Source organism: Silene latifolia, chromosome 2 (genome assembly GCF_048544455.1).
Source record: "Silene latifolia isolate original U9 population chromosome 2, ASM4854445v1, whole genome shotgun sequence".
Classification (NCBI taxonomy): domain Eukaryota; kingdom Viridiplantae; phylum Streptophyta; class Magnoliopsida; order Caryophyllales; family Caryophyllaceae; genus Silene; species Silene latifolia.
In genome coordinates, this window is record NC_133527.1 from 163,845,017 (window position 1) to 163,869,633 (window position 24,617).

General features: G+C 40.9%; 1 long non-coding RNA gene across 1 annotated transcript; it reads left to right on the top strand.

Annotated features, from left to right (window-relative positions):
• The first annotated feature begins 16,309 nt into the window (after positions 1-16,309).
• Positions 16,310-20,070, top strand: LOC141643246 (uncharacterized). Its single transcript, XR_012543668.1, has 3 exons — positions 16,310-18,046; positions 19,289-19,642; positions 19,875-20,070. It is a non-coding gene; the product is annotated as an uncharacterized LOC141643246 (long non-coding RNA).
• The last annotated feature ends 4,547 nt before the right edge of the window (positions 20,071-24,617 follow it).

Genomic DNA, 24,617 nt, shown 5'->3' on the forward strand with positions numbered 1-24,617 from the left:
GAGTGAAGTTCATAAATGACTCTTAACCATTTCTACCCCACAGAGACAAGACAGGACACTAGTCTGAACTCTGAAGATACATCCGAGCAGTTGAACCCACGAAACAAACTAAACAAAACTTTGTCTAACTCAATTGCCCTTTTCAACAGTTTCCTAGATTTATAATCACCTAAACCATGCAACCTCGGCCTACAACACAAATTATAAAGTAAGACGGTCGTAAATAAACTATTCATTTCATTTAATACTAATAAACAAGTTGGTCGTTTTACACAATGGACTCGTCTTACTGTGTCAAACCGTGTCTTAATCAATAATTACTGAGCCTACAAAAATACCTCTATTTTGAAAAGGGTAAAAAATTTGCATATGTAAAAGTAAGTAATGATTTATGTTAATTAGGTGGTAAAATATTGTTGTAATAGTAAATATAGATAGTGAAAATAATTGTTTAATTATTGTTTAATTATCAATCTAAACAAGAAGTATAATGCTTTCATTTGAGTAGATTATAATTTACTAAATAAGGAATCTACTAATATATTACTCCCTCCTATTCAGGGTTTTCTTCCCTATTTTCATATTCGGTTATTCGGGTTTTCTTCCCTATTTCCTTTTTTGGGTTGATTTGTGTGGTCCAAATTCAATGGCATGTGGGGTAGTGTGTTTTGTGTGGTGCAAATTGATTTCCTTATTTTTTGGGTAAAAAGTAAAGAGGAAGAATATAGTGAATAGGAGGGAGTATAATTTATTTCATTAATTCATTTAATAGATATTTGGATTCGTGTGCGAATGCTTTCATTTGAGTATAAATTTCGTATTATTTACTACTTCCTCTCTTCCATTGAATTGTTTACATTTACTTTTTGCACAAATATTAAGAAAGTATGGTATTTTTACTTTTCATACGTTTACTTACACAAGTACTCTCATGTAAGTCCCTCATATTTTGACACCCACCCATCGAAAGCTTTAAGGTATAAAAGTAGAGAAGGGTATGTGAGTCATTTAATTGATAAAAAAATCCATATATAGAAACGTAGACAGTCAAGCGGAACGGGCTAAAATAGAAAACCTAAACAATTCAATGGTATAAACGAAGTATTATTATTTCATATATTTTAATTATGATAAAAGATGGTGTACTTCTTAATATGTTATTTGTCCCACATTGAAAAATTATGTATGTGTGGTGAATCATCTATCTACTAAAAGAACTAGTTTGAATGCCCGTGCGTTGCAACGGGGTAATTAACTTATTTATAATGCAAAAAAAAAAAACGTTATAATGGTTTAATGTTTACATTCTATGTCTAATGATTTGTTTACATATTATTAAAATATCTCTTTAAAAAAAAAAATTAATATCTCGGTGGGTTAACTCTCATTTATAATCATATAATCACCTTACCTTATACTAATCTTCGATGTGGGACAATTCTACTATTTATAAGTAATATATTCACCAAACTTGGATTTTTTTCTGATGTAGGACAATTCTACTACTTATACGTAGTATATATTCGTCAAACCTGCATTGTTTTTCATGTGGACAAATAACATACTCAGAATTACACCATCTTTTTTGCACTTAGTTCGACATCCAACCAGATCCCGAATACCGAATACAGACAATTGTTACTCATTATATCTAATAGTTATATTTAAATTTAATAATATGATCAAGTACTCTCCATTAATATTTGTACGTTGTTTTTCTTCAAAAAAATTTTAACATAATTGAGATACGAAAATTTCCCGTGGTACCCCTTAATTTTGTCAGATTTTTCATGTTACCCCTAGTTTTAAGAATCTGTCTATGGTACCCTTGAGGTTCTATGTTTTTGCCCATGGTACCCCCTAATGTAAAGGCTGTTAAATGGACGTTAAGTTTGATAGCGTGACAATAAAATAACAATTAAAAAATAATACCCCCTTTATTGTTTTATTGGTACGGATATCTCTCTTTTAAATGAAAAATTAATTAACTATGTCATTATAATATTGGAAATTTCTCATGGTAACCTTGAACTTTGATAGATTACACATGCTACCATGGACTTTTGTTTTCTATTTTTTTTTTTATCATAATTAAAATATGTGCAAATGATAGGAACCTATACTCTAATGATAGAATATTTTTTAAGACAATTCTATTTATATTATTGTTCCGGGTGTAATTCCAGAGCAGTTATATGTTACCACCCGTGCTTGTAGAATGACGTCTTTAGTTGAATCCTCCTTGCGGTCTCCTGAAACGATGAACAAACTGAGGGCTCGGCTTTGGACCGAGCGAACTCACTCCGACGCTCAAGTCAGTAAACTTAGAGAGATAAGTTGTCGTTACTTGGTGAAGTATATGTTGTAGAGAGATAAGGAAGATATTACCAGATGAATAGTGATTCTTAGGTTAAATTCTGGATCTCCTCCTCAATGAGAGTTGATGGGTATTTATAGACTTTCACCTTTTGTCACGTAGTGGCCAAGTGGCTAGCAGGTGGAAAGACTGATCTACCCTCGGCCGAGGGACCCATGGCAGGCCGGCGGGCCCTGTTGACTCGCCGCCGAGGGGTCTTGGATATGAGTTCGCGGATATGTGCCCTGGCCGGCTAGTTGTCAAGCCGAGGCACAAGAGACAGCCGACAGTCGCGTCGGTTAGGGTTGTCTAAGCCGTTGACTTGCTGTGGATATCTTTGACCTTGCTCAATATGTTGACTGGTCAGCGGGTGCAGAATATGCCCCATCAATTTGCCCCCAGCGTAGTCTATGCCGTGGTATGGGCTTCGATGTATGTTGAGCGTAAATTCTGCGCAAGTTCAAATTTCTGCCCCGGCTTCTTCTTCCCCGGCATGGCTCTGCTTAGGCCGTACCATATCCCCCCTCCACATGGATGTATAATGGACATCCGATGTGGAAAAGGCAATGACGCCGGGCCGAGACCAGGGTGGAGAGTCTTAGGTTGTTTCGATTGCCCCATGGCGGTGCTTTCGGCTTGGTTGATCATGTGGCCGGCAGAGAAACGGATACTTAGGAATTTGTTGAGGAAGATGAATGGGCAGAGAGATTTGAAGGGGCGTGTTGAAGACGCTTGGTCACTGTTGCATTGATTGACGTTCAACTGTTGCAACGATTGACATTCCGTGGTTGCATGTCCGACACGTGTCTGTTTCTTTGATTGGTTTGGCGTTTCATGGGCGTGTGCCCCGATTGGTCCTTCTTCATGGGCCTTCCCCTATAAATAGGGCGAGTTAATCCCGAAATTGGGCACCAATTTCATTTTCTCAAAAATTTTCTTCTTTCTAGCCCTCTTTGTCGAAACTTCTCTCTAGCTTTGTAATCATTACTCCGGCGTAGCATTTTTCTTCAAGGTAAACAAACAAATTTTCTCTTTTTAACTTGTAAGTTTTGTTGTAAACATGTCTTCTGCTGGTGCCGGACCTAGTAAGCCTGCGCCGGGGGGTTCCCTGTCGCGTCTTGATGAGGAGGAGATACTAAACGCCATCCCGATAAGGTCCGGGGGCCCTAGGTCTCCTTCTCCCGAAGTTGACCCAAAGGCTTTGGAGGATTGGGAGGACGATGACGATGTTGATGATGATGACGATGATGCTGAAAGGGCTCGCCCTAATGAGGGGAGACAGTATGTCATGGATCACGGCGACCCCTGTAAGGTCGGCCCTGACCGTACTTGGACCCATAAGTTCGCCAGTTGTTCCGGCGAGACATTTTTCGAGGGCCATTTCTACTTTGGCAGGGGATACAAAATTGTTATCCCTGAGGAGGGTCAGGCCATCTGTTGCCCTCCACCGGGTTGCACCGGCGTATACATCCGGCACCTGGAGTACGGGCTCCGGTTTCATTGAATGATTACGTTATGGCCATCATTAGAGCCATGAACGTCGTCGTGGCTGCCCGCACCCGTTGGCTATTAGGACCATAGTCGGCTTTGTCTGGCTCTGTCTCTTTAAGGGGGAGGTCCCAACGGTTAATTTATTCCGTCGGCTTCACTACCTTCGGCCGTCATTTTCTGGTCGCGTCGGATGGTACAGCGTGCAAATGGAGCCGTGTTACGTCTCCGTTGATAAGCTGTCTTCTTGCAAAGACTGGAAAGATCGGTGGGTGTACATTGAGGGGCCGGATGACTATCCATTTGCGCCCGGTCCTTCCAAAGACCAAGTTAATTTGCGGTGCGAGACTAAGGCGGAGCATGACGGATGGGTCACCGGAAAAAGCTTAAGATGGACGCAAAGCAAGGTCCCTCTTGCGAGGATGAGAAGCTGGCGATGAGGCTTTTTGAGGCGGACAAGAGTGGGGTGCCGAAAAGATGGATTCCCCCAACGCAGATCATTCTTCGGGATGAGCTGCTCTGCCATGTCGGCCTCATACCGGCCCTAGCACAGGGTGAGTGGGGTCGGTGTGAGGCCCATCTCTACTCTCAATGTTTTTTCATTTTGAACTTTGGTTCCTTGCTTAACTCTTGCTTTGTTTCTTTTGCAGATCATTTTGGCTCGGACCTATCTGAGGATATTCTTAAGAGAATGGGGCTGCACAAGGATAAGACCGTTGCTGTTTTGCATCCTAAGGCCCTAGCCCGTGATCGCAGAACGTCGCCGAATGATCTCATGGATCAGCGGCTGAAAGGCTTGAATGTGGAGGCGGCCCAGGCGAAGGTTGCTAGTAACATGCCGCGCCGGACGCGGAAAACAAAGTCTTCGGCGGCGACGACGTCGACATCAATTCCACCTCCCATCCCTTCAGTCCAGAAGGAGACGGTGGTGATCGTTGACATTACCAATGGGGGGACTCCGATGAGGAGGGATCTCCCCTTGTCCGTAAGAGGAAAGAGCCTGCCCCTGCCGCTACTGCTTCTATTGCTGCTGGCAAGGAAATGCGTCCTCCGACCAAGAAGGCCAAGCATGGTACAAATATATCTTGTGGCTCAGACTTAGCCGGTTCATTAGGCGTTCCTGATGACAGGCTCTCCGGTATGTCCATGTATACTGACACGGATGCTTTAATTGAATTTTTGTAGATCAACCGCTGCCGTCTACCGGTCACACTATTGAACGGCGTGCCGAGAAGAGTACTGCGCAGGCAAGTGGTCAAGACGCCACCGTTGTCACCTCCTTCCCGAAGCCTACCCCCCTCCAGATTAAGTCGGAGGGTCTAAGTTTGATCAGGTCACTGGCGGTGTGGGCTAATACGGCCGGTGCCTTTATTGTGGAGCAGGAAAAGACCATTGCTGACGCTGCCCCACAGCTCGAGCAGCTAAGGCTTGAACTCGACGCGGCGAACAAGGAGGCTAAGAGGGCCAAGGCTGAGGCTGAAGAGGCAGTCCGTGCTGAGAGAAAACTCAGGGAGGATGCTGAAAGGGAGGTCCTTGCTGAGAGAGCCAAGGCCGAGACTGCGGCGGCTGAAGCTGCTAAGCTGTTGGAGGAGCGTGACCTCGTTCAGAAGCACGCCGACCTTTACCGTACGCAGAGGGACGAATGGAGGGGCATGTTTCAGGCCCATGGGAAGGTGGTTCGGAACAAGGATGCTATCATCATCCAAAGGGAGGAGGACATTGAGACGCTCCAAACCGTTCTCCTCCCTAACATGTGCGCCCAATACCGGGACCTGGCCGAAGAAGCTGCCAAGGAAGTGATTGGGGAGCTCTTCCCCCTTGATGGCTCCTTTCCGTGGGATAAATTCGACGAGCTGTTTGATGACAAGCTCGAAGCTAAAGAGAAAGCCGCGGAGGAGAAAGCCAAGGAGGAGGTAAGGGTGAAGAAGGAGGAGGAGGTGGCCGCGGAGAAGGCATCTCTTGCTGAGAAGGCTAAGGCGGCCAAGGAGGAGGCCGAGAGGATGAAGGCAGCTGAGGCTGCTGAGGCTGAGGCTGCCAAGAAAGCTGAGGCAGACGCTTCTGGGTCGTCCACCCAAAATGGTGCTGCTGACGCTGCTGATGGCAAGCAGCAACAAGCATAGGGAGACGGGCGGTCGTCACCAGGCTCACCCGGCGTCTCGGATAGCTTCAGCTGTTCGGGGGCCAATTATTAAGCCTTTCCTCCCTGCCACCTTTTGGCGCTTCAAATGACATGTCTGTAACCTTTTGCTTTCCTTTTCCTTGTATTTTGTACAACTTTGGTAGGTTGTGTTTAGGCTTATCCCTATGGGGACGGCCGTCGTCTGTATTCTTCTCATTTGTGTAACTTGTTATCATTTTTAATAAGAGCTTGCTTATTTTGCCTCTGGCTTGGCCAAGGTCTTTTCTTGTCTTCGTCTGAGTTGTCTTCTTACGTCATTAGTTGAGCGCTTCTTTTGTTTCCGCCTCGGCCTTTCCGAGGTAGTCTAGAGTGCGCATCTCAACTGTGTTTAACGTTTCTAAGATATGTTGATCGCTTTCACGAGTATCAACAGCGCTGGTAGTGACTGCCGTGACGCATGCTTCCTTATAGTGAGTGCCGTGGCATCTACCTCTTGGAGTGACTGCTGCGGCGTCTACCTCTTGGGGGGACTGCCGTAGCGTCTACTTCTTGGGGTGACTGCGACGGCGCCTATTTCTTGATGGTGACTGCCGTGGCGTCTACCACTTGGAGTGACTGCTGCGACGTCTACCTCTTGGGGTGACTGTCGTAGCGTCTACTACTTGGGGTGACTGCGACGGCGCCTGCTTCTTGATGATGACTGTCGTGGCGTCTACCATTTGGAGTGACTGCTGCGACGTCTACCTCTTGGGGTGACTGCCGTAGCGTCTACTACTTGGTGGTGACTGCCGCTCTTGTCGGTGTGACAGTGTGAGCCGGCGTCTACCTCTTGATGGTGACTGCCGCTCTTGTCGGTATGACAGTGTGAGCCGGCGTCTACCTCTTGATGGTGACTGCCGCTCTTGTCGGTGTGACAGTGTGAGCCGGTGTCTGTTTCTGATAGTGACTATGGCGGGGGAAATGAACACTTTGATGGATAACTTGGACAATTCTTCATTAGATATAAACACGTGTCGGGGTGCCCACAGTTGTCTCGGGCACCTCCGCCGCTATACAAAATTTTTTCCCGAGATTGTCAGCGTCCTAATGGCTCATCAAAGGCGCACCCTCCATGTCTGTCAGCCGGTGTGTCTTGAGAGAGCGTCAGACCTGGAAATGCACTGTATCTGGAAGGATTTCAATTTGGCGATGTCGGCTTTTACCCTTTCCAGGTATCTTACCATCCCGTCGTCTCGAGCCTCATACTCTCCTCTGATTTGGTTGGCCACCAACAGTGAGCATGTTTTCAGCACGACGTGCTCCGCCCCGGCAGCCCTAGCTAACTCGACTCCATTTATCACCGCCTCGTATTCGGATCCGTTGTTTGAGGTCGGGAAGGTAAATTCCAAGGCGTGCTCAAACACGTCCCCGTTTGGGCTGGTGATAAGGATTCCGGCTCCCGAGCTGTTCGCCGTGGGGGGACCCGTCAGTAGTTATTTCCCATATGCCGGGATGCGGTTCTTCTTGGTCGGTCGGGGTTCCTTCAACCATGCCGACGTTGGTATTCATCGGGTCGCCCTCCTGCTGCAAGGCTGGGCTCTTCCCCTTCTCTGACTTCTTTGCCACTCTGAGGGATTGCATGTTGCACCCTCTGGCGGATATCTGGGTGTTGACCACCTCGTCCTTCTCGTCCTTGGAGACGAGCTTATGCGCTTCCCCCCGGTCCGAGACATACATCGGTGTCGGGCCGGATGGACATTACTGCATCGGCCTCGCTCAGAGTGACTCGGCCTATGAGAACGTTGTAGGCGGACGAGCCGTCAATGACCACGAACTCCGATAGGACGTTCTTAGCCGCATTCCCCTCGCCGAACATCACTGGCAGTCTGATTGACCCCAGGGGTACCAGGCCGGCCCCGGAAAAACTGTACAACGGATTGGTGCAGGGGCTCAAGTCTTCAACCTTCAGGCCGAGGCTGAGGAAGCACTCCCTGAACATGATGTTCGTGTAGGCGCCTGTGTCAATCAGGCACCTCTTGACCAGGTGGTTGGCTATGTCCAAGTGGACTACAAGTGGGTCGCTGTGAGGGGCGATGACTCCCTCGTAGTCCTTCTTCCCAATAGTCATGTCGGGGATGTTGGAAGCGGGGACCGCTGTTTTGGGCACAAAGTTGATGGCCTGATACAGCTCGTTCAGGTGCCGTTTGTGCCCATGAGTGGACCCACCGTTCTCGTTGCCCCCGATGACAACATGGATTACTCCTATCCGTTCAAAGACGGATTTCTTATTTGAACCGCCGGCCTCAGTCTTTTGGCCTTTGGCAACATACTTGCCGAGGCTCCCCTTCCGGATCAGCTCTTCAATGGCATTCTTGGATGCGGCGAGTTGTCGATAAGGTGACCGGTGTGGCCGTGGTACTCACAGTACTGGCTCGTGTCACCGTCTCCCTTCGGCTTGGGGGGCCTCTCCCACTTCTGTCCCTCGTTCTTGCTCAGGGCGAAAACCTCGGCGGCAGATACGACCAGGGGGGTGTGGCCATTGAACCGTTTCTGGTAGTACGGTCCTGAACTTCCCCCGGCGCCCGCCGAGTTACGCTTCCCCGGCAGATACGTCGACCGTGACCTATTATTGTCACGGCGTCCTTCGTCCGGGTTGTCCTCCCGGCGGCTCTTTCTTTCTGAGTGCCCGGCCTCGCTGGGGCCTACCCAGGTTTTGTGGTAGTCCTCCACCTTAATGGCTTGATCGGCCATCTTTCTGGCGGAGTCTAGTCTCTGGCCGCCGCACTTGATGAGCTCATTTTTCAAGTCTCCTCTTGGGAGACCTTTCATCGCCAAGGCCGCCTTGATTCATTGTTCAGCTTACGAATCTGCTGAACCTTGGCGTCGAACCTCTTCACATAACTCCGGAGAGACTCGCCTCCCTCCTGTCTGATAGTCAGGAGGTCCGATGTCTCAACGGCCCTCCTCTTATTGCAAGAATACTGGGCTAAAAATATGTCCCTTAGGTCAGCGTAGCAGTATACCGACCCATCGGGTAGCCCCTTGTACCAACTTTGTGCCATCCCATGCAGCGTCGTTGGGAAGACTCGGCACCAAACTTCATCAGGTTGCTCCCAAACCGACATGTAAGACTCGAAAGCCTCGGCGTGATCGGTTGGGTCGCCTTCTCCCTTGTATGCTATGGGTGGCAGCTTCAGCTTAGTTGGTACCGGGGTTTCTAGGACATAGGCGTTGAGGGGCTGTCTGACCACGTGTCGAACGACACGCGGCGATCGGCTCCTCGCATCCCTAGTCCGGATCCTCTCCCCGTGGCGGGAAGGGCTTCTTCTCCGACTCTGGTGAGTCGGGCTTCTCCTCCGACTCTGACGAGTCGGACTTCTTTCGCTCCTCTGAGGCAGGCCTCGTCGGTGCCGCGGCGACGCTGTCCTCCCGCGGGTGCGGGAGGGACTTAGGTCTACCACTGGCACTCTGGGCTCCTCCGGCGTCTTGACAGGGCCAGCTTCTTCCAGTGCTCCATTCAAGTCTCTTGGGGTCACATTCTGGGCCCTGGTCTTCTGGACGGGTTCCGCCGCTCTTGTCGGTGTGACAGTGTGAGCCGACGTACTACCAATTAAGTCCAAGAGTAGCTTCAGTTTTGCTGCATCAACCACATGTCCCATGATGGTGACCTGGTTGGCGGGCAGCGGCGTATCTGGTATTATTGGCATCCCGTACTCCGGTTGAATTACCCGGCCGGTGGAGGGCTGCGCAACTCCAGAACTGTGGACGGTATTATCTTGGCAGAACTCGGTTTCGTCAGTTACGAATACCTCTTGCTCTTTTGACATCTTCTTAGCTTTTTGGGTGGGTTTTTGTTTTGGTTTTCTTTTGTTTGGGAATGAATGTGACTAGCTTCTAGTATCTTTCCCCACAGACGGCGCCAATTGTTCCGGGTGTAATTTCAGAGCAGTTATATGTTACCACCCGTGCTTGTAGAATGACGTCTTTAGTTGAATCCTCCTTGCGGTCTCCTGAAACGATGAACAAACTGAGGGCTCGGCTTTGGACCGAGCGAACTCACTTCGACGCTCAAGTCAGTAAACTTAGAGAGATAAGTTGTCGTTACTTGGTGAAGTATATGTTGTAGAGAGATAAGGAAGATATTACCAGATGAATAGTGATTCTTAGGTTAAATTCTGGATCTCCTCCTCAATGAGAGTTGAGGGGTATTTATAGACTTTCACCTTTTGTCACGTAGTGGCCAAGTGGCTAGCAGGTGGAAAGACTGATCTACCCTCGGCCGAGGGACCCATGGCAGGCCGGCGGGCCCTGTTGACTCGCCGCCGAGGGGTCTTGGATATGAGTTCGCGGATATGTGCCCCGGCTGGCTAGTTGTCCAAGCCGAGGCACAAGAGACAGGCCGACAGGCTGTCTAAGCCGTTGACTTGCTGTGGATATCTTTGACCTTGCTCAATATGTTGACTGGTCAGCGGGTGCAGAATATGCCCCATCAATTATTTAAACGTAGTATATTTACCACACCTACATTATTTTTCGATATGGGACATATAAAATCTATAGGTAAAAAATATAATGATATAAACTTTTAAGAGCTCTCCAAGACAATACTTAAGAGACTCAAAAGATTTTGGGTTAATGTCTAAGTTCCAAGGATGCCTCCTATTTATAATCATAGAATCACCCACCTTATGCTATATTTCAATGTGGAAAAATTCTATTTTTTATATGTAGTATATTTATCACATCTATATTATTTTTCAATGTGGGATATATAACATACTATGAAATACACCATCTTTAATATGTGCAAATTATATGAAATCTATATATACTCTAATGCTAGAATTTCTTACCATGAATCTAATAATATTATTTTCATAATTTTTTTACCGACATTATTTTGTCAAATGAAATGTAAAAGTCTTTATATAAAAATTAGAAACATCACTTGAATATAAAATAAGAAATACAGAGTATATATTAAAATAACTAAAAGATTTTCCAAAGATTAACTTAGGTTAGAAATCATTATTGTAAAGACAGTAATACAAACTCTTTTAAGAGCTCTCTCTGACAATACTTAAGATAATCAAAAGATTTTGGGTTATGACTTCTATTTATAATCATAAGATCACCCTGCCTTATGGTAATCTTCCGATGTGGGACAATTCTAATATTTATACATAGTATATTCACCACACTTTCATTACTTTTCAATGTAGGACAAATAACATACTAAGTACACCATTTTTTTTTTTGCACCTACTTTGACATCAACCCGATTTAATAATGAGAAAATACAATACAATACAATCTACACTCTAATGATAGCATTTTTTTTGTCACAATCTAATTATATAATTTTCATATGATACTTTTTTGTCAAATGAAATATAAAGTTTTTATATCAAAATTATAAATATCACTTTAATATAATATAGAATATATATATATATATATATATAGAGTTAGGATCTATTGAGTCTACCTTCTTAGGGTGAGTCTGTCCTACCAATCTAGACCGTCAGATGAAGGAGATCCAACGGCTCAAGATGGGGCTTCTTAGTAAGGGTAAAAAAGTAATTACAGCTGATATAAGAATTGTCATCAACCTCGTTTCCCGTCATTCACTGATTTCATTTTCTCTCTCATAAAATGTTACTTTCTCACTCTTCTTCTTCCAAGGACCTTTCATCTTCGGTTGGTCGTCTTCCACTTGACATTCAATGCATTTTACTCTAGAAATGAATCACAAATGGAGAATATTCGCCATTAGAGCTTGGTTAGTTTTCTCGAAGCTTACTTTATAGATTTTCCTAATCTCTATAACGTTTCGTTTCAATCGTACCTAATTTTCGAAACCCTAACTTAGACTTACTTCAAAATTTGTCACTTTGTTTTGTGAATTCCTTATTTTTAATTCACTTTATGAAAAAAATTACTCAATTTCAAAGTATTTTGGTGTTATTTCGTCGTTCCCGATTTCGTGCGAAAGCAAACAAACAACAATTGTGAAAAGTTATTTGATGTCAACTGGATTACTTATCAATTGCTATTTTATTGAAATTTATAATATAATCTGCATAAATTCGTGATTCTTTTGATTCAATTCGAACAATTTGTCAGTTTTCTGTAAATCTAGGTTTGGCTTTATTCATATTAACACTAGCTTATTGTGTTTCTTCTCAATTCTTTTTTGCTTTTAGAGATTTTCAACCGGAAAATGATTCAGAGTGATGGCGCAGTTGAGCAAGGAGAAAGCGAAAATAATATGCGTACAAGTATTACAATATTTTCCTATTTCACTTCGATTTTGTTTACTCCCTACATAACTACTGAGTACGATAATATTCCGTACACATTTCTCACAATAACAATCATTTGTCATTCCCATTACTTCATCCAACAAGGCTTGAGTTTAGCAATTCGTAGCTCTCTCTGTTACTATAATGCTATATGTGTGTTATTATAATGGTTTAGGTGTGTTATTGTAACGATATAAGTGTGTTACTCAACGACAAATTTGCTATAATGGAGGAATGGTGTTCTGTTACTCTAATGCTATATGTGTGTTTTTATAATGGTTTAAATGTGTTATTGCAACGATATAAGTGTGTTACTCAATGACGAATTACAATAATGGAAGAATGGTGTTATGTTACTCTAATGCTATATGTGTGTTATTATAATTGTTTAATTGTGTTATTCTAATAGTATAGTTAATTTATGTAATCTATGAAGAACTGTGATAAATGAAACAATAGCGTAATTATGTTACTCTAATGGTGTAAGTGTGTTACTATAATGGTTTAATATTGTTATTCTAAAGATTGAGTTAATTGATTACATTTCTCTACAATAAATTTGTGAATTATCAACTTCTCTTTTGATTTTCTGGCCATGACTTTATCTCTTGAAACGGAATGAGCTAGGTTCAGAATGAGCAAGCTACAAAAAGTACGTTTTTTTGTTTGTCTTTTTTCTTCATTTTAAATATCAGAATTTTACAAATACGGATACATGTGGACTGAAGTTTCGGTCCTTATAATAATAAGCACGGAGATCCTTAAGTTGACAAAAATGTATCAAGTAATAATTCCATGTGTTTTCAAATTCAATCAATTGATTATGCCTTAAGCATTATCTTTTAGGTCAGCTTGTATTATTCTACTCCGTATTTGTTTGCGACGTAAATAGTGATTGTATGATAATAATTTGTAAAATAATTGTTTGATCTGGTAAATGATGTTAGTTTGAACGCGTACAAAGTGCCATTGTTCTAGTAATGGCATGGTATGACAATGATGTGTATGTATAAGCGTGTTACAATAAGGTTGTTAATGTGTTATAGTAACGGCTTACATGTGTTATAGTAAGGGTATTAGTGTGTTATAATAATGTGTTGACTCTTTTGGTTTCAATGTTATAATAATAATGGTGACAATATGGTCATAATGCTTTGGTTATTAGTTGTTTCGGACTATTTGGTCATAATGCTTTTGCGAAACTAATTTTTCTGTATGATTTCTTCTTTATCAATCTGACTACATTTCTTATCGTGAATATACAATACACGTTATCTAAATTTACTAAATTGTTGCTAGATTATCAGTACAATATAACAATGACATGATTTTGGCAGCTAGGGGTCACCAAAGTTCAATGTAGTTGGTTATTTGCTGCCACATTTCCGATTAATCAAGTGTGTCGGTTCGTAAATCGGTGCACATCATACCTCCACAATTCACTTTGGTATTGAAAGGTATGATAACCAAGTGCTACTATGCATATTTGGCCCCTCTGGCCTCCTCACACCTCTTGATTTAGAAAGGGAATTTAGTGGGAAAAAAAGTACGGAGTGTTATGTTTGATTATTGGTTGTTGCAGACTAATTGGTTATAATGCTTTTACAATGCTGATTTTTTTAAGCAGCAATTGGGAGAATTATATTGTTTTTAAGTTGAATTTCGTCTGAAAAATGCGTAATCTTTCTATATAGATCTGGCTGACAAGAAAATGGTCTGAAAACTTTTGCATGGTTAAATAACAAGTCCGAGCAAGTTGTTTGGTTGTCAAAAACTGTTAGAAAGGTTTAAAGTGATAATTCTTATAAATACTCTAAAGGCTATTAGCTCAAATGGGAGAGCAATGTGCAAATTTTGCACAAAGGTATGGGTTCAAATCCCATATAGCCTAGTTCATTCGAGAATTCAATGATTGGATCTTATCATGATCAAAGATATATGTAGTAGCATTAAGGATGAGCAAGCAAAATCATACTCGAACATGCACAAATTAGGACAAGTAGATCCTGGTTAAATAAGGGTGTGAGACACTAATGTGTAAGACATCAAGAGCCAGTGTCAAAGCATTGCGGCAAAGAAGAAGAGGTCTAGTGACGAGCATCTGTCAAAACTAAGGACAAGGAGACCCTGGTTAAATAAGGGTGTGAGACAATGATGTGTACGATATCACGAGCCAGTGTCAGAGCATTGCATCAAGAAGAGGTCTAGTGACGAGCATGATCAAAATACTGAACTAGACACTATCCTACCGCGGTTCTTTAAAGTAATATCAATTATGGTCTTTCAGAGTAGAATTAATTTACTCGATTAGAGTAATATACTTGTGAGTCTTTCAGGTAACATTAATAACCAACATGGGAGTTGAACCCATATCTTGTGCATTGCACAATGCGCTACCATTTGAGCTAATTGGTTTTTGAAAAGACTGCAATATAAATATTCATGAGTATGATCCATTGTTAATAATGAGTACCTCGTATATCATAGATATATAGGAAAATGCCTAGGAAATTATTGAAACTTTGAGTTACTAACAATCGCGTTACATAAAATTAAAAGTACAGACAATCGCACCCCTAGGATTTTCTATCCTATTCTAAAGCTTATCTTTAGCAATCAACGAATCCTTTTTAATCAAACATTCTATAAACCTATATCAACTATGTACAATGAGCATGAATGCATCCGAATATCGATCAAACGAAAAATTGCGTAAAATTAAGAAAATAACATACAATTCCTATAAAATGAATGATAGTAACAATATATACAAGTTAAAGCTCTAATCTATACGAACTCGGGGAGATAAAATCGAATTCAAAAATCGAAATCATGAAGTACAATTGCAATCAAATAATAGAAAATTACGATTTTACGCAAGCTTATTAGGATAATACTACTGAAGAGGAAATCGAGATTGAATAAAATCGCTTAGCAAACTAATTTGATAGAAGAGATTGAGAATGTTGATTAAATTGATTGGGAAAAAGTGGGGAATTGATTAGGGAGCAAAGAGAAAGTGGATACGGGATAGTGGACTGGTGTTACATACACTTGTGGGCTTTGTTTTTGGTATTGTTTGATCAACTTCAATCTCACTCGTTAATAACATGTTACAATAACTGTAAACATGTGTTACAATAACCATAAACATGTGTTACAGTAACAATCAAATACGTGTTACAATTTCATGTGAATCTACTTTCAATTCAGAAACGAAAAACAAAAGTTATTTTTATGTTTAGTACACATCAATCAAGCTCGATATCATGAAATTTTTTCCAGAAAACTACAAATAAATTCATATATCAACTATTGACAACATCAGATCAAGAAACTCGTTGAGAATCAAAACACCAGTTCTATAATTTCTATTTCAATTCAAGATAAACAAAATTACCCGAAAAATGCTCATATAATAAATCGAAAATCGAAACAATAGATCTTCTAACAAATTTCGAAAATTGAAATTTACCTCATCCATTTCGAAAATTGATTTCGGTTTCGAAAATAATTTTTTTATATTAATTTTGAAAATCGAAACAATAATCAATCAAAGAGTTTGGAGAACGAGTAAGGAGTTTACCTCATTAATCTTTTTTCTTGTTCATTCACAGCGATGTACCAATTTTATTTCGCCTTCGCCGATAAAACTATGATTTGAGTGAAGAATCGATTTAATTCTAATAATTAAAATCGGGATAAGAATCACAATCGCAATAATGGTGAAATTCCTCAACAAGCTTCTTCGTAAATTTTATTTTTTTAGTTGATTTTAGATATTTTTACTGAAAGATTGGAGAGAGAGAGAGAGAGAGAAAGAAAGGGGCAGTGAGAGAGAATGAAAGGGGCGATCAAAGGGTTTTGTTCGAATTACTCAGCCTGACGTGGCGCAATCTAACGCGTCCAACAATATTAGATCTGATGGTGTATAATGATAGACGAATTTCATTTAAAAATTTGACTCAGGATCCTCACATTGATATATATATATATATATATATATATATATAGATTTAGGATCCGGTGAGAACGACTATTCGGTGAGAACGGTGAGAACTACACTAATCTAGGGTCCTTATTATATTACTCCGTACATTATTTCCATAGCTGAACACAAACACACTAATACTTTGACTCTCTTATCATCACCATACACCGACACCACCAGTCCCACTCCGACAACGACTACCAACAACAAATCCGGCAGCCTCAACCGACACCCACCCTAGCAGCCGCAACTGACCCACCGTGGCAGCCTCCACCGTTCATCTTCACCATAACCCCTCAATCCGTAACCACCTTCATCTTTCCCCATACTCATCACTTACCGCCGCCAACTATAACTTGTCGTCTTTTCCGGCGACGATCGACAATCACTCCGGCGACACCATTTAATACCACCATTCTCCAACATTTCTAATTTGTGAACCCATATCTCAATTCTCATTCCTCTGATTTCGATTTTCACTTAGTTTACTCGCTGGAATCTTTTGGTTGGTTATGTGAGTGACGGTGGTGATCGTGGTTTTATGTGGTGGTCGATGGTGGTATTATCACTGGTTCATGGGTATGGTTGTGGATCCGTTAATAGAGGGGTGCTGGTGGTGTTAGTCTGTGATAATGGCGTATGGTGTTTCCGATGATGTCGACAACTGTGGTGGTTGTCAGTGCTCTTCTCTCGCCAACAATCCATATGATGGCGGCAACTAATGGCTTCTGGTCGAATTGGTAAACAACAGACGACAAGTCGTCGGCGACACCTACCTCGCCTCCTCCCCTTCGTTGATTTCCCGTCTATTTTAATGCATCTACACTAATTTTTTATGTATCTAACCATTGTTTTAATGTATCTAACTTAGATACACAAAACTAATTACTAGGTACATAAAAATTGGTTTCAAATACATCAATTTAGAACCCAGGCACACTAATTTCGTGTAGCTTAAAGTGGCGATGGGTGATGACGACCGTCCAAATCGATGCCGGGTCATTTCGCAGGTGATACCTTGGCATTTGTGCGGGATTGAAGTCGAGGAGAGAAGAGTAAGAAGAGGATAAAAGGTGTCCGACATAGAGACGAAGTCGCCGCCGGGTTGAACAACGGACTGCTGCTTTGTGATCGGTGAAGAAGGAGATGATGGTGGTGTTAATGTGTAGCTTACTTTATCATTAACAATGGTGAACTAAAACAAAATTCCCAATTAAATTGATTTCTCTTAATGAAAAAATGAGGTTTGAGTTTTCAGTGAAACGAAGGTAGCAAGGGGATGAAGTTGATGGTCTGATTGGTTTAATTGAAAATTGGGTTTAATTAAAAATATTGTCAGCCGTTATTTCACTCTAATCTAAGGGATAAGGGTCGTTCTCACCGTTCTCACCGAATGTTCGTTCTCACCGATCCCACCTCTATATATATATATATAGGGTCGGGGTCAGGTGCGAACTAAAGTTCGGTGCGAACCGTACGAACTAATAAAAAAACACGCTACCACCACTTCTAATCTAAGTTCTAACTTACACAAACCAAACTGACATTAGTCTTTCCCATTTTCTTTCATCAACTACCACCTACCATCACCCACTACCCTCCCTCCACTTCCCCCAGACCACCACCCTCCAACGGTGACGTACTCGACAGTACTCCGATACCGATCAGGCAGACGCAACTCTGACGCCGACAGTCTTTCTTTTTAATCTTCTCCAACAGCATTGCCTTTACTCCGGCGACTAATTCCATTCTCCGGCGACTCACTCCAGCATACTATCGCCAAGTTTCCATTGCATCTCCTTTCTCCGGTGAGTTAATTATTTTCAACTCCTAAAACTTGTGATTTTCATTATAGGTCTACTAAAAAAGAAAGGGAAATTCGAAAAAACATTGTATAAAAGGCTTAGTTTGAACATTTCGACTAGGGAAACGTCTTCCTCGGCCAAATTTGAGTCCACTAGTGATGTCGAAGGAGATCGACAACGCTGATGTGGTGTTTGTAAGTGGTTAATTACTGGGTCGGCGACTGTTATCGTCGACCGGAGACGACAAGATTGACGCCGGTAACGATGTAATTAGTGGGTCGGCGACTGGAATGTGTGGGTTGAGTTTTCGGCTAATCTACGTATGGTGAGACAATTAATTGTCTCACCATAATTTGTGTTTTGTCTCCTGAACAGTTTTATATTCTTAGGCAGAAAGGAATTGAGTATGCCCTTTTTTCAATTTCTTATTTATTGTTTAGTGATCCTTCAGTTTGGTTACCGTTTGATTTAAATATTCGTCACAAAGAATAAAAAAAGGTAAAGATATGATTGAGACAGGGGTCGTATTTGATTTTGCATGTTATGTTTGTAATTTTGTATGATTGTATGTTGGATGAACCTTTGTATCTTGCTTGATTAACTAATTTAGTGTCTGGTGCTTGAGTAATTGGTGTAAAGATTGCAAATTTGATTGTGGGTGGCACGAGTTTTGTCAAAATACATGTTTCTAGGCACGTGCAATTCTGCAATTTATGTTGATATGGTTTATTAGCAAGATGTTTTTAGTTTGTGTCTGCTGAAAATTAAAATTGTTCCCACTGATTAGTGGAAACACTTATAGTAATGTTTCCGTTTTCTGCTTCTCTCACAGTTGAACCACTGTCAGGTCCAACCTGAATTGCATTAGTTGATTGAAACACTTCTGTCCTGTCCCAACACGAGTACGCTCACCCCCAGCCCTTTGGATAGCCCATAATTTTGAAGCAATTCTCGATCCAGTGCCCTTTTTTACCACCGTTTGTGCAGTCCCCTGTACCATGAACTCCGTTACTAGTTCTTTCAACAAAGCTCATTGGTTCAGGTCTCATACTTACCCTGACACATTCTTCTCGAATCACATTAGGATAAGACTTGTTCAGGTTGGGCAGCGGTTCAGTGTTCAAAATTGTGAATCTCATGTTCTCATACTTTGGGGTTTCGAGTCCCATAGCAAATCGATGAACCCTCTCATCTTCATGACGTTGAATCAACATCTTACTGATATCACCTTTACATCTATTGCAGGAGCATATGGGCAGCTAATCAAAGTCATTGAGATCGTCTCATAGTTTCTTCAGGTGGCCGTAAGAGGCAACAACACTCTCATTCGTCGTCTGTTTAAAATTGGCAAGATCAGCTTGATTTGTTATATCCTCGGTCCATTACCCACCATGAGTTGTTTGTTGTACGTTGTCCCACCACACCTTTTCTTCATTCACATAAGTGATTGGTTCTATCGTGTTGAAAGTACGTGAGACCACAATGAAATTCACCATATACCAAAGCTCTAGTTTTTTGGGTTCAGATGGTCATTACAAAAGACCACCCACAAATCTCGTCTTTCCCTTTGCTCTTTAAAAAGACCATCCAATAAACAAGGTAAATTATACATAATTGATTGCTGCTGCTGCTTGTTATGTTTATGTAATGTCTTTGTGTAAACATAGTGGCAAGACTTGTACTTTATCCCTTGATGTTTGTTGACAATTTCCTTTGATCATTTATCGCTTTATATCGGATTGTTCATTCATGCCTACTGTCGAGTTAGTTTTATAAAAACTTAATTAGTGAATTTTGATTGTACTAATTTTTCTCTTTATGATTTACACAGATTAATGTATGGAACACAGAAAGAAAGCTTGCAGCGAGGCACTATTGAGTTTTTTTTGTATATAATTTAGATGAATGTTAACACGTGCTATAAATTTTGTTTTGTTTTCTCAAAGATTACTCATTTTTACGTGGGTTTTGGATTGGAATATGTATCACTGTTTTTTAATGTAAGATACATTTTTTACTCTAGAAAATTGTGTAGATGTTTATAACATTGGAAGCATTGATTATATATGAGAGGTCATCGCAAGTGAAAATTCGTACATATTATACGATGGCACCTATAAGATGGAAGCATTGATATTATTATATATGATGGAAAATTGTGTAGATGTTTATTATAGAGAAAGGCTAGCTTCCTTGTGATGAAGTATATATCTAGCAACTTAAAATAATGTATCTAATTTATCTAAAGGTACGTATTTAGAATTTGAAGGAATGTATCTAACTAGTTAGAGGTATATATCTAAAGAACTTAAAAAGTGTATCTAATTAGGTAAAAGTATGTATCTAGCAACTTAAACGACACGTCATTAATATAAGATGGTAGTTTGTATCTATTAACTAGCAAATGATATGTGCTTCTACAATGCTAATGATTTGTATCTATTAATTTAAGGAGTGTAACTAAGTAGTAGAGGTGATCATGGGCTGGGCCAATGCGGGCTTGGGCCGGGCCTTTCTAACAAAAGCGGCCCATTTGTGTGGGCTGGGCCGGGTAGGGCCAAATGCATGGGCTTTTTTAGCAAGCCCAAACCCAGCCCTTATGGGCTAATGCGGGCTTTTGGGCCTAAATGGGCTTTTTGGGTCCTAAAATTTACGACTTATCCTAGGAAATAATTAGCGTAATACCTTCAGTTACAACTTTTAAAACATACATAGTGTATAAAATTGTACAAAATATTATGAAATGCATATAAATTGCTCTCTAAAAAAAATTAAAGACAAACATCGTCACATTAGAATGCTTAATCATGCATTCGTAGATATAATTTATGTTATGTATATTTTGTTTTATTAATCTAAAAAAAATATACTTGAGTTTGTAAAGAATTGGGTATAACTTTAATGCTACTTTAATAGGTTTTATTAGAAAAAATATTCATTATTAATAAATATGGGCTGGGCCGGGCCAAAATTTGGGCCAAACGCTTGGCCCAAACCCGACCCCAAAATATTTTGGGCCTTTTTAGGCCGGCTCATGGGCTTTTTTGGGCCAAAACTAAAGGCCCAAGCCCTTCAAAAAGCGGGTCGGGCCGGGTAGGGCCAATGGGCTTGGGCCATTTGATCAGCTCTACTAAGTAGCTAAAGGTTTGTATTTAATAATGTAATGAGTGTATCTAGATGACTAAAGGTATGTATCTAATTATTTAAAGGAGTGTATCTAGCAACTTAAAGACATGTATCTAGTTAACTAAAGATACGTATCTAGTAATTTAAAAGAGTGTATCTAACAAGTTAAAGGTATGTATCTAGTTAACTAAAGATACCTACCTTAGACCTCATAAGAATAGTAGGCAAGCAAAGAAAGGATTGAACAAGTATAGGTTTGTAAGCTATTTAAATGGAAAGATTATCTAGCTAAAGAATGTATTTAGCAATATAAAGAAGTGTATGTGGTAATTTAAAGAGTGTATATAGCAAAATAAAAGTATGTATTTAGCTATTTAAAGGAGTGTATCTACCTAACTATGAGTATGTATCTAGTACCTTATAAAAGTGTATCTAGCTATTTAAAAAAGTGTATCTAGTTACTTAAAGGATTGTATCTTGCAATTTAAAGAAATGTATCTAGTAACTTAAAGGAGCGTATCTAACACTTTAAAGGTATACATTATAAGTTAAAGGAGCGTATCTAGCTATTTAAAGAAATGTATCTAGTTACTTAAAGGAGTGTATCTAGCAATTTAAAGAAATGTATCTAGTTACTTAAAGGAGCGTATTTGTGTATCTAGCAATTAAAGAAATGTATCTAGTAATTTAAAGGAGCGTATCTAATACTTTAAATGCATGTATCTAGTAAGTTGACCAATGACTTTGATAAAGTCACAAATCCCCTGCTTCCTTCCTTTTGCTACACAACTTCACCAACAATTTCATTTAACAATTGGCAAAGTTTTTGTGAATTCACCATTGTGAACCAGTAACCCACCAAAATCAACCCCAGCTCATCTCGACATCGAAACCAAGCCGTGACCACCATCTCCATCTTCAACACTGAACTCGGAATCAAAACCCGAGTCCGGTTCACCACTTCCACAAATTGAAGCCACGATGAGCTGCTCCTACACCTCCATTTCGCACCTTCCATCATCATCACCACCGGAGCAGTAACACTCCGTCGCAATATTCAACCTTCGCCGGATCTACAAATAAAACGATGCTCGGATTTAAAAATTACCGTCAGAGCTTCGCCGGAGTATAGGTGGTCATTCTTGTGCCGGCAGGTGATTGTTGATTTTCGAGCTTAGATTTACTTAACTTGAAAACGAATTTTGTAGATGAAACATGTGTAAGTGATTGGAAAAATGTCGTCGGCGTCGTCATTGTTGTCACGAGTTGTTGCCGGTGGTGTTCGATGGTGGCAGTGAAGCTTGCGCAATGGTTGGAGTGAAGACAGGAAAGATAAAGAGAAGGGGAGAGTCTGAAACATGTCGCGGAGAAACTAGATGCGTCGCCGATGCCCTTGCCGCAGATGGCCGACTAAATCTGGTACTCCGGCGCCGGCGATTTGACATCGTGTGTGATGTAGAGGTGAAAGAAAAAAGGAGTCCTAGAATATTTGGTTGGGTTTTGAGAAGTTTGGGCTTTGGTGATTTATGAGGGGTTTGGGCCTTGTGCGGTTGCATAATATCACTGTTAGAGTATTAGTTCGCACAGTTCGCACCGAACTTTAAGTTCGCACGAGATCCTATTTCTATATATATATATATATATATATATATATATATATATATATATATATATATATATATATAGAGATTGAATCATGTGAGGCACCCTTCTTAGGGTGAGGCGGCTGGACACCTTCTAAACCATTAGATTTAAAATTATAGACGCACAAGATATTAACACGTGTCCCCTAATAATTCCTAACTAATCGCACCTTTCCTCTCAAACAAAATCAATAATCACCCTCACTTTCTCTCTCTTAATCTCGTCTTCATCAACGCTCCGTTTTCGCCATTATTCTGAGCTCCGTCTTCGCCATTCACCCAGATTTCGACGCCATTTTCTCGCTGAGCTTCCTTCCGCCATTATCACTAAGCTTTTTGACCTCCATTAACATCCTGAAGTTAGGTAATTTCAATCACTCATTTCGATTCATCCCGATTTTATTCTTCATTATTCACAAAAATTTTCGATCAACTTACTTACTTTGTTAAGTTTTGATCGATTTGAGAGGAAATCTTCGTTCATTCCGTCTTTTTCGATTAATCTCGTCTTCGCCATTATCACTGACCTTTCATTCCGTATTTTTCACACTAACTTTCAATCGACTTAATTAATTGGTAAAATTCAAGCTCAACTAGTTTAATTACTTATTAATTTGTTTTTGTGCAGGTTTTAATCGTTTATTGAGCTCAAGCGTGCACAATAGGAATGCATACAATTAATTGAAGATGATTTCTCCGCTTTTTTGTAAGAGTAAATTAGTGAAGGAGGAGATAGGGGTGTATTGGGAAAATATTTAGACTTGCAGTTGGTAAACTGTGGGATGAATTCCAAACTGGTGCAAACAGACATGCCTTCCAACTATACTCAGATTCGGGTAAGGGTTATGGGCGTAAGGCCATACCAGTGTCAAAATTGGGTACATAAGTATTGAATTGACGTGTCTCAAATTCTGAAACTCTGAGGCCAAATCCTAAATGACAACTTTTTCTGACAGAAAACTAGTGTCGTTGAACAATCCGTATCAATACAGATCAAGAACCTATGATGCTGTTTTTTGGGAGGCCAAAACGGATGTGGTAAGTGCTAGCAGCTCTTTTTCCTTTATTTCACATAGCTACCTTGGTACAAACACAACTATTATTTGCTCTCATATTGAAACACTTGCTTTAAAGTCGAGCTGATTAAAATGTTGCATCCTGCCTTTCTTCTCATTGCCAGGAAGTCAAAAATCTACATTTAGTTTGATCTTTATATCTCATGTCTCATTTTTGTTCCAGGGATGAAATCTACATCCTGCCTTTCATCTCTCTGTTCCAGGGATGAAATTTTTGTTCGAATTATTTATGCAGACTGTATTTTGTACCAGTAGGATGTGGTGCCTTTCCATTTTCAAAAGAACATGCTACTAGAGCTAATTGTCAAAGTAATGTAACTGCTAGTACTTCATATGTTAACTGATTACTGATTAGCATTTATTTTTAACACACAAAGACCAGTTGGTCATACTTGGTCTGTTCTCAGACTGTCCAGCATTCCTGTAAGAATTAAGATCCTTTCTTTTTCTGCTGAAAGGCAAACTAGCTCATGCGTAAACCATCATAGTTTCTTCGATGGGTTTTGTTTATGATGTCTTTTTACTTTGCCACTCGGTATCATCGTGATGTATCCCAGTATCACAAGTTCACAACTGTGTATCAGCAATCAGTATTTCATATATTTGCTCTTTGTCTGACTCTCTCTAACTTTACGATTATGCGGGTTTTGAAATCTATGGATTCTCTTTATGCGGCGGCCGACCTTGTCGTTTCTAGAGTGGAGCAATGACTTGTTCGAGCTACTAGTT